The sequence below is a fragment of the Phymastichus coffea genome, unplaced genomic scaffold (genome assembly GCF_024137745.1).
Source record: "Phymastichus coffea isolate CEN01 unplaced genomic scaffold, Cenicafe_Pcof_1.1 PCOF00095, whole genome shotgun sequence".
NCBI lineage: Eukaryota > Metazoa > Arthropoda > Insecta > Hymenoptera > Eulophidae > Phymastichus > Phymastichus coffea.
The window spans coordinates 555,288-563,419 of NW_026706906.1; the positions used below are offsets into that span (position 1 = coordinate 555,288).

At 40.0% G+C, this 8,132-nt stretch overlaps 1 protein-coding gene across 2 annotated transcripts in view; it reads right to left on the reverse strand.

Moving 5' to 3' along the window:
- Positions 1 to 6,401, reverse strand: part of LOC131669656 (high-affinity choline transporter 1-like) — a 29,980-nt gene extending 23,579 nt beyond the window's left edge. Inside the window, exons 1-2 of one of the 2 annotated variants that reach the window (XM_058944697.1) lie at positions 6,200 to 6,401; positions 4,951 to 5,040 (exon numbers count right to left, since the gene is read on the reverse strand). The gene's annotated coding sequence lies outside the window, so the exon portion shown is untranslated. The remainder of the gene's footprint in view (positions 1 to 4,950; positions 5,041 to 6,199) is intronic. The other variant, XM_058944698.1, reaches the window with a different exon arrangement.
- Between the last annotated feature and the right edge of the window lie 1,731 nt (positions 6,402 to 8,132).

Genomic DNA, 8,132 nt, shown 5'->3' on the forward strand with positions numbered 1-8,132 from the left:
TTTCGTTGGAACCTTGATTTGCCGTTGGCACGCGGATGGACGTATTTAAAATTGAAAAACTTTGGGAAGCTCTCTCTCTCTCTCTCTCTCTCTCTCTCTCTCTCTCGCCGGCGATCTCTAGAATAAACTCAATCGAAAACTCCATTTCATTTGAAAGAGATTGCATTCCAGCCGCGGGCCGTCGTGGAAAGGCTCACTGGGTCAAAGCGAGTAAACGCACTACCACCAGGCTCGGCCTCGGGATTTGCATGTAAATGAATTTATTTAACCCAGATAAATAAAAGCGCTGAATGTTTGTCTCTCTCTCTCTCTCTCTCTCGCGTATACACATTAACGTATACGCAAACCCACTTGGAATTTCGAGTAAGATTTTTTTTTCGGAAGGGTGTTGGGAGAAAAATGCAATACATCGCTAAAAACTGGAGGGGGCTTAACGTTGGCGCGCGACTGCATGAATATTCATGTTATTGTCGAGACCTGCAAGGGTCTCGGAAAGCAACTCGAGTATGAGTGTGTGTGTGCACGCGCGCGCGACCGAGCGCGTGCAAGGCTACACGTAGAGAAAATAGTTGCTCCAAGTTCGCGATAACACTTTGATCCCTTTGGGTTTTTCATTCGCGCGTTAAATTGGTCCAGAAGGGCTGATCCCCAAACTCGCGCGATTAGTTTGATGCCATGGATTACTGGATGCCGAGGGTAGAAGGGATGTTGCAACTTGGCGATTAGTTAGAATTTTCGATATTGCAGTTGTCAATGAGAGAGAGAGTGGATTAAATTTCATTGTGTAGATTCACGCTACTACTTTTTCGTAGTATACATGATGGATAGGGAAAAGAGAAAAGTTTTGATGGTTCTGTTGGAGATCTCCTTCAATTCATAATCCATCGAGAGAGTAGATACATACACGTTGGCTGAATTTTATTATTTTTGCTGGGAATGGAAAAGTTGTTGATTTGAAATTTTCACCTGTCAGATCATGTTATCGAAATAACTTGCTGGCAGAGATTAATATTCGTATAGGCAAACTAGAATTACCGTTCGCGCGAGATATATTTCAATTGAAGCTTGCATAACTACCAAAGTTTCGCATAATGCTTAGTTGGAAATAGTAATTTGTTTTTGAACGATAATTTATTACGGCCTATAATTTTGATAATGGTATTATATATAGTACACGTTATTTACATTAAGTCCATAATGCTGTGTGTAGCCGAGCTTTGATGGTCTTTAATACCTAATGTGCGACGAGATTGAAAAAGAAGACCCGAGGAGATTTCTTTATAGAGAAGCTTTGAGTCGAGAAGCTGAGTATGTCCGGGTCGTTACTACTAGGTAGTAAGACGCTTACTCAAGCGAAAGCTTTAAGACGATATTTCATCTTGAACAGTTTTCTATTTCTAGTTTCATTTTTTCATCCTGCGAAATTCAGTTTCATTTTGTCTTTGTTCATTGTGATACGGCATCAAAATGATACGAAAAGAATTCTGCAGTTGAATGCAGCTTATTTTTAAATACGAAAATTGCACTCGAAATGTATAATCATGGCTTCCAGTTCCAAATCTTAACGCGGTCGAACGACTGAAAGTAAAAGTCCAATCGCGGTGGGAATAGCACGTTACTTGAGCAGTGCGGGAAAGCAGATTGTTGTCTCACACGAGACGATAATCTCTTTGGCGAACACGTTAAGTACAGTATTTTTTACACGTTTTTCGCCGGGCATGCGTACATTCCGTAGGGCTCGTTGAAAAAGAACAGAAAATCGCAGAACCACGTCGCTCAATTTTCAGCTCAACATCTGCACGGCGCACACACGCTCTGAATACAAGCTTTGAATTGACGCGCGCAGAGAAAAGACGGATGCAAGCTTTCTCGCAAATTAGCAGAGTTCGTCGCTACGCCGCCAGCAGCAGCCGTCCCGATTCGGTCTAATTAAAAGCGTCGTCGCGCGACACACGTGCCTTCGATCGCTCCATTATTACAAGCCATACGCGGTGATAAGTCGAGGTAGGCATTTCCAGGTTATGAATGTAGAGCGTAAGTCCGGAAGCCGGAAGCGCGTACAACGCGCCAGCTGCCTTTCAGTCGCGTACTTCGCGAATGGGGTCGGCCGCCGCCCCCGCCGCCCCGACGACGACGACGACGACGAGGTTGGTTTTTGAAATGAGAGAGAGATAGACAGAGAACTCTTTCTCAAAGCACTTTGCTGAAGCTCGATGAGATTTGTTTCACTCTCCGCGGCGGCTTTTATGGTTTGGGACGCTGCACTTCAATTTCCTTTCTGATGCGGCTTGCCAATTAAGTAACATCGAGTTCGAAGTGAGTTTTCGAAAGTAGCGTGGCCAACAAGAGAAGAAAGGATTTGATGAAAAAATTACGCGAACCGTAGCAAGCTTCTTTCCGCGAGATTGAACGGCGACGAGGGAAAATGCCGGTTCGGCATTGGTCAGACGCGCTGCACGCGGGATTTCACAGAGGAAAATACCGTTGGAGAGCCCAAAAGTCGACGCGCTCGCGTGCGTTCCCCACACACCGAGGTCTGTCATTCAACGCTTCAGGTTGCATTGGGAGAATGTGTCTCTCGAGTAGTCGTGCGCCGCGCCAATACGAGGCAAGTCTCAATTCGCATTCACAATCTATCTCCCTCTTTTTCTATTTCGCTTTTGCGACTTGCAATCTTTGTCCGGCTCTGCTTGATTCGTTTTCAAGTCCGATTTTTTTTTTATCGGCACATTATTTAAATTTTTCGAGGCGCTTATTAAAAGCCAACTACTCCTCGATATTCGCGTGCCAATATTTGAAGAAGCTCCCAGAAGTCAACAATACCAACTGCAATCTTCTTTCAGAATATTATTTGCATTGCTAATATCGTTAAAAATTTGAAATACATCAATTACATGTTTGTGTGCTGGCATCTGGAAGGTTACCGCGAGAGAAACTTTCCGGTGGATTTAAATTTTCATCGGAGGGTGCGCGACAATGTCATTGTCCGTGGCGCGGTGACGTATAGATTTTTGCAGCCTGCCTGAGTTATATTGCAGTTTCACAGCTCTTTCAGATCGCGCATTGCATTATGTGCGCGGCACGCGTCTCGCGCCTGATCCATATTGCACGCGGCTGCCTTTTGCAATTCTGAAATGCGCTCGTGGACGGTCTCGTGGGACGTAGCATATTGCATTAAAAATTAGAGATGTACGCGCTATAGGATTGCGACGATGAGTTTCGAACCGACGTTGATCTGCTTCCTGCTTCTTTGTTGGACTCATTAATTGTGCGCGATGCTCCAATATGTATGGGGATGATTGTAGAATGGAATGGAATGAACCGTGTTAAGCCCAATCGGAGCACAGGAAATTATTTATTACTAATCATGTGGATTGTTCTTCGGTCACTCTTAAGAGCTGTAATTTTTAATCAAATTTAGTGCAAGCTTAAAAGTTCGTGATTCTACTTGACGATGTACGAGTATAAATGGATTTGTCGAAGATCGACATTTTCGTCGTCGTTCTACAGGGTTTTCTTTTTTTTTTAACTTCACTGAAAGTGGAAGTGAAATTTCCATAGATTTGTTATCTTTCTTACCATAATGCAATGAAATTAAAGTAACATTGAGATTCCAACAACCAACAACACAAAGTAATGACGAACGTGAACTTGTACAACGACGATGAAAATCACGAACGTTTAAATATAAACTATATTTATAAATAACTGAAGCTCTGAAGAGGAATTGAAAACAAACAGTTCGAAGCGTTGATATTAAATCATTTGCTGTGCTCCAATTAGGCTACATGGTTCATGCTATCCCTATCTACAATGATCTTTGTTTTAACGTAGTCGGTAATTTCAACGTGACGGATATAATTCGCTGGCTTTGTTCCTATTTCTAGTAAATAAGTAATAGCATTGAGATTTATTTAATTTTAATTTCCAGCGATACGTGCTATTAAAATTTCTTGGAATTTCCTGCTCCTTGATTATTTTTTTTTAATACCTCATGCAAATAAAAATCTTCATAAAAGTACGAGCTTTAACGACTCAATAGATTAGTAAATATTAGAAGAGCAAAAGAAAAACGACACGGATTTTCCTCTCATTTTATCAAGAAATTCTCTCTTTGTTTCATTTCGCCCTCTTAGCTTATCCATCTTTTTTTTATTCACAGATGGAATTAAATTGCGGGACTTCTAGCATAGGCTGCTACGTGCGGATTTTAAACTTGAAAAAAAAGTTGTAAAAGTATATCTGGTCTCTCTAAGCCTATACGAAGGAAGCTAATTACGAAGCTACGCTTCTATGATCTGCTCTACTCGTGCTCGTCGTAAAAGCTTCACGTCCTAAATGGATTTTAACTCGCGGCACGCAAACTTTGTAAACTCGCGAATTTTGAAGGGCTGTCATAAACATATTCGCCAGTCGTTTTAATGAACAAAGTTTATTTTATATACTCCAACGTTTTGGCGTACTCCAATTTTGATATTTCTACTACTCGTAATCGACAAAAAATACACACCAGAAAGTGACTGGACATCGAGTAATGAAAAGATTCCGTTCTCTCTAATGAAGCAGCCATCCGAACTTGTAACACGGCAAACTTTTAATTATCCGCTCCGTCCGTGCGAATCCTACGTGGAAAGCACATCGACGAAGCAGCATTTGCCATTGACAACAGGACATCGCCGTGACAAAAAAGAGATCTCTTTGGAGTGTGGCAGTTATTCGACAAGTTTATCAACTACATAATTGAATCGGTCTAGCGGAAAACTATTTCGCAAGCAGCCACGTCAAACGCAAGCTCGATTCAATTTTCCAAGCTTCAGTACTTACACACGCACACAGCACGCGATCGTCTGTATACGTTCGTGCAAAGAAATTCCACGGAGACGACGTTCTTCCGTGAATAAACTCGACGAGGAGACGACAATGGCCGGCCACGAAAACAAAGTCACTCACCTGAAGCGTTATTTCCGTGCTTCACCTCATCCTATTCTCTCTCTGTCTCTCTCTCTCTCCCCTCAAGTCACCGCACCGTCGCTGCTCCTACTGTACAAATCAGATGAAATTATGAAAAAATCAACCTTACTGACTTTTGTTGTTGTTTGTCTGGGACTCGAGGAAAGATATGTCGTTGAAAGAGATATAGAGAGTGAAAAGAGGTTAATTGGAGTGTAGCCACACCGCGAGTGTAGTCACGATGAAGTTTCTCGAAACGTGATTTGTGCTTTCTTTTCTTCCGGCTCTCTTTCTCTCCCTCTGCTTCTTATGATTATTGCTTGTTTCGTTCTTCTCGCTAATACTTGATTTACCAGCTGTGCCGTTACAATAAGAACGAAATGAGTTTAATGGATTTCGATTTATTATTGGCTACGTGATTCTTTTACAAATAGATATTAAGTTTGCTTTTCGAGTGTAGTGAATTGTAGGCGACTTTCATTTCACAATAAAGATATTCTGTGTTTTTATAGAATTTTTTTAATGTAAAAACACTTTTCGATCGATATTTAGCTTTGACTCAAATTAATTATTAATGTGAACTATTCTTTTTTTATGTTCGAATTGTCAAGGATAATCAAGCTCCATTGTCATGATTTATTCCAGTTAGGACATCATCAAGTATCGTTAAATTGTTAAATCAGGTGCAATGCTTTCTTTGAGCAAGAAAATAATCGCATTTCGTCACTAGCTTTTGATCTATTCAATGACTTTCAAGATACTACCCTAATTATATTCGATATTAGCCAAATCTTCAAGTGTGACTTTTACAAAATATGACAAGTATAAAAATTCTTACATATATGTACACTAGTTGGACTAATGTATACACAAGATAAAGTAAGCACGTGAATAATTGCAGTGTCGTCATGCCTGTATGAATCTTAAAAAGCTGTAGTCCATATTACTACCGCGCGTGTATGCGAGAGAGAGAGAGAGAGAGAGAGAGAGAGAGAGAGACAGAGACAGAGACAGAGACACAGACAGACAGGCAGACAGACAGACAGACAGACAGAGGGCAAGCAAAGGAAAAAATAGAAGAAACTCTAACTAGGAGAAGAATCTTCATAGCCATAATAATCACGGCGTGCTCCAAGGGAGTGAAGCGTCTCACGCTTACTCGACTCGGGCGAAGAGTGCGAGGGGGAGAGAAAGACGAGAAAAGCTCGCGGGAGCGTGTACGCACGCAGAAACGCATGGGCGCACTTACGATACAACGCCTCTTTCCTTCACGCAAACTCCATCGTGTGCACTTTGTCCGATCCTTGCTCGAGTTCCGAATTTTAACAGCAGCTTCGTTTGAGACGTCACCTTGAGCGAGAATTAAAAGAAAATAAATAAATAAAAAAAAAACAAGATACGTAGCAGAACCGATAGTATTGAAGCAGAGTGAGAGAGTGAAAATCGTCGTCGCGGCGACGGCAAGCGCGTTACTGGCAGCATCCGCCGGCAGTAGCAGTCAGCCTCCTCCCTCGAGGGGTGGCTCTATAGTTCGCGGGGATGAAGGAAGCTGCGAGGGTAAAAGCGCCCCACGTGCGCGTATTGATCCGTACCACCCCGACTTACTCTCTCTCTCTCTCTCTCTCTCTCTCTTGCTGCGAGCTTGCTTCAAGCTACGTTCACAACTGTACGTGCGTGAAGCAGTTATAACTGTACTCTTTCTTATTGATACCTTATTTTTCTACGACAGCTGCTCTGCTCCGCGTGATGCGGGGAATTAAGGATATTGTGCGAGGCAGGGTGAGAAAGAGAGATTCAGGTCCATGGAGTGTGCTGCTTCTTCTTTTTTTTTCTCTTCTTTTTTTGATAATCTGTTGAGTTGCTGTCCTCTTTATGTTGCAAGCTCGTCGCTTGGAGCTGATTCTGCCTGGATGTTGATCCTTTTGAATGCAAACTTTCTTTTCTCTTACTATTTTGTATAGATGGGATTGAGAGATTTAAATATACTGTTTTTTTAAATAACGTAAGTTATATTTCTGTTTTTATTTTAGCAAACGTGAAATTGTTGGACAATTTATTTACTAATTCAGTAGCTTGTAATTATATGATTTGAAAGGTCGTAGTGAATAAAAAATTGTAAAAAAATTATTTTTGTCAACAATCATAAAAAAAGAATGTACTGTGAATTTAGTGCAGATACAAAGTTTGAAAAAGTAAGAAATATTAACTGCCAGTTATTTTTAAAGGTCTAGCAGCAATTGTAACCAGATTAGGATCTCACGAAATCTCTTCAAATTAATCTCTACGCTGTAATCTATGTCTTATTGCCTTCTTTGAGCTCATCTTTCTTACCTTTCTTATCTTTTCTCTACCCCACGAGTCCCCTCCATTTCACTCCTCTCCTTAGTGTTTTTGACCCTTTTCACGCTTGCACTTTTTTAAGAAGCTGGAGCGCCAGTATATTCGTTTGAGTTACCCTCTTTTCTTTAAGCTTCTTCAATCACTGGAAAATCTTAGTTACTTTCACACTCGAATTTAACAAGAAAGTTGTTTCTTTAGTTTCACGGAGTATTTTTTGAAATAGACTTTGTACAGCAAACGTTGTTTTCCAATCTATTGAAAATGCTTTCGAAAAAAACTGCAACATTATCAAAATTATATTTCTCCGCGACAATTTGAGAAATGTAATTTTTTTTATTAAAAATTGAGTAAAGCATAATAATATATTTGTAGTTTAGAATTGAATATTTATAGTGCGCTTGATGCATAATTGTACTCTTAATGAAAATTTTCTACGTAACAGACAGTAATAAAATATTAATATTTCAAATCAATTGATTCACTAGTATTGTCAAGCGTTCTACATGCCCTCATCTTGCATTTATGCTAATATTCACGTTTCGTGCTTGAATCAACTAAAAGAATATTTATAGACAAACTTAAAAATTCTAAAAAATACACCGCATAAAATAATTCTATGCTTTAACATGCTTAACATTCGTTGATATTGACTGGTAAATAAAAATCCAATTAAGTAAATCCGTAGATTTAGTTATATTATTTTAAATCTAATGTAGCAAATTTTTAGGTATTTACCTACAGGTAATAAGAACCCCACTAACAATAAGTTCGTTTCTCATTTTTCTATTTCTAAAAAAATCGAACCGTTACCTGAGCCTGACAATTTTCTTTTCTTTATTTTT